The sequence below is a fragment of the Lissotriton vulgaris genome, chromosome 2_1, assembly GCF_964263255.1.
Source record: "Lissotriton vulgaris chromosome 2_1, aLisVul1.2, whole genome shotgun sequence".
NCBI lineage: Eukaryota > Metazoa > Chordata > Amphibia > Caudata > Salamandridae > Lissotriton > Lissotriton vulgaris.
Window position 1 is genome coordinate 82,165,387 of NC_141687.1, and position 6,688 is coordinate 82,172,074.

At 46.1% G+C, this 6,688-nt stretch overlaps 1 pseudogene; it reads right to left on the reverse strand.

Moving 5' to 3' along the window:
• Positions 1 to 3,035: 3,035 nt before the first annotated feature.
• On the reverse strand, positions 3,036 to 6,412 carry LOC147729601 (uncharacterized; annotated as a pseudogene).
• Between the last annotated feature and the right edge of the window lie 276 nt (positions 6,413 to 6,688).

A 6,688-nucleotide genomic window follows, 5' to 3' on the forward strand; every position in this document is an offset into this window, starting at 1 on the left:
TCCTAGTTCACACAAAGGAAAGTTTCAATTCTATTAAGGACGCGGAGGCGAGGATTTTGCTAGTCCTTTCTTCATTTTATTGGACAGCAAGTTAGAAGATAAAAGAAAAAAACATAAACCATGAACTACCCTAACCAACATGGCAGCGGTAGTCATGGTGATGCAGTAACCAATCAGAGTCCGTAACACCAGCATAAAGGAATCCCACGTCGGTAGTCCTTCCTCTTTCGCTGCTGCCGGTGGAAAGAAGTCCTCTACCCATTAGTACGTTTTCTGATCGGAGCCTAGGGAAGAGAAAAAATAATAATATCTCGTCCAGAACAATGCTGAAGCATCTAACACATTGCAAAGGAAAAGAGCGAAAATAATTGCAATAGAAGCAGGAAATATGGAGTAAAACATATCAGTCAAATGTACACATCAACATATATGAAAAAGGAAATATTTCCCTCGAATGAAGAACAAAAGCTTGGATTGCATAGGTTCGGGAGGGAAGGCTGGATAAGCCAGGGTGGGAAAATCCTCGCCTCCGCGTCCTTAATAGAATTGAAACTTTCCTTTGTGTGAACTAGGAAATTTCTCATTCTATGTCAGGAAGCGGAGGCGAGGATTTTGCTTGTTTAAAGCTTACTCACCACCCAAGATGTCTCCTCATGGATTGGCTTAAAATAAAACTTTTTAAAAGTTGAATCTGAAGACCAATCCGCTGCATTCATAATATCTTCCAATCTGCCCCCAACCTGGACAGCCTTGGAAGCCATAGCGCCTCTAGTGGAGTGAGCGCCAAAGTTTGAAATGTTAATACCAGCCTCAGACATAATCCACCTGACCCATCTGGCAATGGTGGGAGAAGAAACCGCTTTGAAAGGCTTCTTAATTGCAATTAGTAATTGTCTTTCGCCCAGGGGGCGGAATTCCAAAGTTACATCCTCATAAGTTTTGAGGCAACGAACAACACAAAGTTTAGGTGAATCTGGAAAGGCTGGATAAGATACTGACCTGGTATTACACTTGGTTCGTCTAGAGACAGTAAAAGTAACACCTTCAGGGGTAAAAACTCTGGCAGAAACATCAAGAACGCGAACATCGGAAGCCCTTTTGCAAGAAATGAGACAGAGGAGAATAGCCAATTTAGCCGAAAGCTCCTTGCGTGAAAGGTATTCGTTATCCTGCCAGGAAAGGAGGAATCGTCAAACCACATTTTCATCCCAAAGACCAGAATAACGCGGCTCAGGAGGACGCGACAGGCGAATACCTTTGAGAAGTTTGCAAACCCAAGGATGCTCTCCCACAGCAGAACCATCCACAAGGGCATGACCCGCAGAAATTGCCGATCTGAAGGAATTGATGGTACAATAAGCAAGTTTGTCCTGAAAAAGCTTAGCAAGGTAGTTAATTACTTCTGTCACAGGAGAGCCCACGGGATCCAAGTGTTTTGCCACACACCAATGAACCCATCTGTTCCAGGCAGATCGGTATCGTTTGGTGGTACTAGGGGCCCTGGCTCGCTGAATGAGGAGTTCAGCGTCTTTCGAAAGTGAGTCATTAGACCAACGTCTCCTGAAATCCTCCAGGCCATGAGACGTAGATGGCCTTGGAGAACCAGAGGGTGTGGATGACCCAATGGATCCGTCAGAATGAGATTGGATATGGGAAGTCGAATAGGTCTGTCCCAAGATAATTCTAGAAGAGATGGGAACCAGCATTGAGCTTTCCATATAGGGGTGATCAAGATTAGAGAGGCTCGTTGTCTGCGGACCTCGGCAGCTACCCTTTGAATGAATAGGAACGGGGAAAAGGGTAAGCTGGAAACCGAGCCCAGTCCTGTATGAAGGCATCTACTGCTTCCGCACCCGGATCCGGTTTCCAGCTGTAGAACCGGGGAAGTTGGGCGTTCCATCTGGACGCAAACAAGTCGTCTTGAGGAAGGCCCCAAAACTCTGAGATCATCTGAAAGACCACAGGATCCGCTGGCATCCCGAAAATTCCTGGATTGCCAGTCCGCCACAGAGTTCATTTCGCCGGGAAGATACTCTGCCATGACCGAAATCTGGCGAAGAAGACAATAGTTCCAGAAGTCCTTCGCTAGGTCCGCCAGGACTTTGGAGTGGGTGCCGCCCAGGCGATTGATATACCTGACCGCAGTCGTGTTGTCCATCCAAAGGAGAACACAACAAGAGACTTTGTTCGTTGTGAACGAGCGAATGGCGAACGAACCCGCAAGGAGTTCCAAGCAATTGATGTGGAGATGAAGCTCCTCCTCCGTCCATCTGCCTCCCACCGAAAGGGAGCCGCACCGGGCTCCCCATCCTTGGCGGCTGGCATCCGACTCGATCACAAGATCCGGGCGGGAGCCAAAAATCGCCTTCCCGTTCCTCGCATCCATGTGATCCAACCACCAAAGGAGCTCCGATCTGGCTTCCGTGGATAAAGAAATGAGTTCCGAGTAAGTGAGGCCTTTGCGGAGATGAAACGCTTTGAGTCTTTGGAGAGCTCTGTAGTGAAGCGGGCCTGGAAAAATGGCCTGGATCGACGAGGACAGTAAGCCTACTATCCTGGCCAGGAGACGGGGAGAAATCCGGTCTCGACGGAGGACCTTGCGAATCTCCTTCTTGATCTTGGTGATCTTTTGAGAAGGGAGATGTAACGTCGCATCTGTAGCCCTTATCAGAAATCCCAGAAAAGTCATTTCCTGTTGAGGGATTAACTCTGATTTCTGGGCGTTGATGATGAACCCCAGAGATTGAAGAGTAGTTATGGTCACTTGAAGTTGACGGAGGAGAAGATCCTTGGATTGATTCATCAAAAGAATGCCGTCCAAGTAAATTATCAGACGAAATCCCATGGTACGAAGATGTTCCACCACGGGACGTAGGAGTTTGGTAAAGCACCAAGGTGCTGAGGAAAGACCGAAGGGGAGAGTACGAAACTCGTAGATCTGATCTCTCCAAAGGAACTGTAGGAAGCGACGATGAGGAGGGTAAATCGGAACTGAAAGATATGCATCCTTCAGATCCAAAGTGTCTGTAAATCAGTCATTCGTTGAACGAACGAAGATTGATGACTGGCCTGAACCCTTTGTCTTTTTTCTTGACCAGAAAGATGTTGCTGAGAAAGCCGTTTGGATGAAGAGAAGAAAGGGAGATAGCGCCTTTTTGCAGCATAGCACGAACTTCCACGTCTATAAGTTCCTGGTCTGCGAGAGAAAAAAACAATGGTCGAGGACGTGAGAGTTGAACGGGGGAGCCGTAAAACTCTATGTGAAAGCCTTGAACCGTTTCCAGAACCCAAGGGTCTGATGTGAGATGTAACCAGGCCTGAAGAAATAGAGCAATCCTTCCCCGCAGACGTACTGGAGAAATGATGGAAAAACTCACCGTTGAATCCTTTGGCGTTGAACTGGTTGCCACCACGTCCTCTGCCCTGGCCTCTGCCTCCACGGGAAGGATAAAAGGAACCTTGACGTCCGTCGTTCCATCCGTTGTTCCTTTTGAACTGACCTCTATTGGGGACTTGCTGGAACTGGCGGCCGGAAGAGCGACCCCTGCCTCTGCCGGCCCGCCAAAAACCTTTTTAGGAAACATTTTCTTCATTGAAGCTTGGGCCTTGTCTAAGGCAGAAAAGGTAGCCACAAATTTGCCAAGTTCTTTCACGAAAGGGTCACCAAACAAAGTACCCTGCGCTACTGAACCTGCTTCCGAAGAGGATAATTCACCCAGTTTAGGATCAATTTTAAGTAAAAGAGACCTACGGCGCTCCGCAGAGAGGGCAGAGTTGGCATTGCCAAGGAGACAAATTGCCCTCTGTGCCCAACCTGCCACGTCGTCAACTGGTAGAAGCATACCTGATTCTTTGGAACGTTGGGCAAGCTCAATGATTTTAGTCAGAGGACCGACAACATCTAACAGCTTGTCTTGACAAGCCTTCCAGGACCTGTCAATTCCCTTCTTAGGGTCTTTAACATATTTAGCGAAAAAAGTGCACAACTTTGGGTCTATTTCCGGAGTGGCTGCCACCCTGTTGGGAAGAGAAGGGCGGGGACACTCAGAGCGTAAGCGTAGCCTGACATCCTGAGAGAGGGGTTGTCTAAGTTTAGCGGCCACATAATCAGCCGTAGATTTTTCAGGGACCCACTCCGAGGAGCGGGGTCTATAAATAGAGTTAGGGTCAAACATATCCGGGGCAACAAGGTCACCCTCACCACACTCAGAGACATTAGATTTTGGGCGCCAAGACCTACTAATGTCAGACATATCCTCAGAAGATGCATTGTCATCTTCTTCTTCATAGTCATCCTCGTCATCTATTCCCTCCAGGGGAAACCCTTTTTCCGGGTCAAGGTCTTGGGTGGAAGTACCACCAATATTCCCGGGTGAGTCGTCCCCCCGGAAGGGTGCGCTTCTTAGCGTGCGTGCACTCTTGTGGAAGACTTCAGCAAATCTACTGAAGCCTTCCAGGTGCCCCGCGTCACGCTTCTTGGCCGTGTGTGAAGGTACAGAAAGCACTCCACTGGGCCCAGCCCCACTGTCTTGCAAAAAATGTATTCCTTGGCTAACGAGCTAATTTTTACCTATTCATGCACATACATTCTTATACAAACACAAAACCATATGGGTTTCAAAACTCTCCACACTTCTGTTGGGGATTATTAAAAAAGAATTTTTTATTTTTATTTTTTAAATAAAAAAAGTGGGCACAAGAATTTTGTACACAAATACACATACAATTAAAACATATGTAACTTGTAAATCATAATCCTAAAACATATTCACATAGCTAACATGATTATAGCACCAATTTAAAAACAATTCATTACTTCAATTTTATACAATGAAAAGAATTTTAAAAAACAGTTGTAACTTTTTACACAAAAATACATTCAATTGTAATCAAAGTGAGGAAAAAGGGAAAGCATTAGAGGAGAGACAAACATGAGACATCAATTTTTAGTCATTAGAGTGACACATCTGAGAACCTGCTTATTGGAAATCTAGACCTAGGCCCAATATTTAGTCGACTTCCAGGTCAGATGGATTCTCTTGATTGTGTGTTTATCTGCGTCAACGCGTTTCGATGGCTATTTACTGATATGATGCCATCTTTTTCAAGACTTAAGGATTAGTCTCTCCTATGATCTGGGCACTGGGTGGTTGCCACTATCAATTTAGATACCTGTGAACAAATGGTATACTATTAGAATGTGAGACTCACAGTCATTTTGATATTCTGAGAGAGCTAGCAGATTTTCTTACAGTCTTCTTGAATAGTCAAGATCGAATGAGTCAGGGTTTTTATTCTCTGTTTTCTTTTAGTGCTCTTATGCTGAGAAAAGGGACCAAGTTTGTTATTCGCTGACTTTAGAGGTCCCACCTTACTCTTGCCCTGGTTTTTACCAACTCCGTGGAACATTTATTATTCCATTTCACATTTGTTAGTTTCTTAGGTCTCTCCGTTACCCATTTCAATTGAGTCCCAAAACAAAGGTCTTCTATTGTTTACCTTGTCACATATCAATTAACATGCTAGGCAGGGCTTTCCTCGATGCGCCATACATTCGATTCCTCAAGAGGAGCAGCAATCTTAGGGACAAAGATAAAGCATTTTTAGATCTATAGGGTTATTCCACATATTAAACACATATTAAAAAAGTGCACAACTTTGGGTCTATTTCCGGAGTGGCTGCCACCCTGTTGGGAAGAGAAGGGCGGGGACACTCAGAGCGTAAGCGTAGCCTGACATCCTGAGAGAGGGGTTGTCTAAGTTTAGCGGCCACATAATCAGCCGTAGATTTTTCAGGGACCCACTCCGAGGAGCGGGGTCTATAAATAGAGTTAGGGTCAAACATATCCGGGGCAACAAGGTCACCCTCACCACACTCAGAGACATTAGATTTTGGGCGCCAAGACCTACTAATGTCAGACATATCCTCAGAAGATGCATTGTCATCTTCTTCTTCATAGTCATCCTCGTCATCTATTCCCTCCAGGGGAAACCCTTTTTCCGGGTCAAGGTCTTGGGTGGAAGTACCACCAATATTCCCGGGTGAGTCGTCCCCCCGGAAGGGTGCGCTTCTTAGCGTGCGTGCACTCTTATGGAAGACTTCAGCAAGTCTACTGAAGCCTTCCAGGTGCCCCACGTCACGCTTCTTGGCCGTGTTTGAAGGTACAGAAAGCACTCCACTGGGCCCAGCCCCACTGTCTCCAAAAACACCTGAGCCAGATTTAAAACCATGGGCAGACAGTTTATTGACACTATCCTGTAGAGGTGCCAGAGCCTGGGCGATAGTCGAAGATAGGAGTCTGTCCACCTCTACAGGAGGGCGCAATAAGGGCTGAGGAGGCTGCTCAGAATCTACAGGCATACCATCTAGTTCTTGATGAGTCTGCATTTGTGCAGATGACTGGGCACCCATACAATGAAATACGCCCCAGGCTATATAAAAGGGGGAGTTCCCCACACAGGTACCCACAAACAACACCAGAATAAATGGCAAGATCTAAATGCCAATTAAGTGACTGACACAAAAATAACAGTTTTTTAATAAATATTAATGAAAATTCAGTCACTCGAAATTCCTGCCACAACAAGCAGCGTCAGTGTGGGGAACGAGGCAATTTTAATGAAATACGAAGCGCTTTGCCTCAGTGCATGATCTCCACAAGCGCAGGGAAGCGCTGAAGAAAAAAGC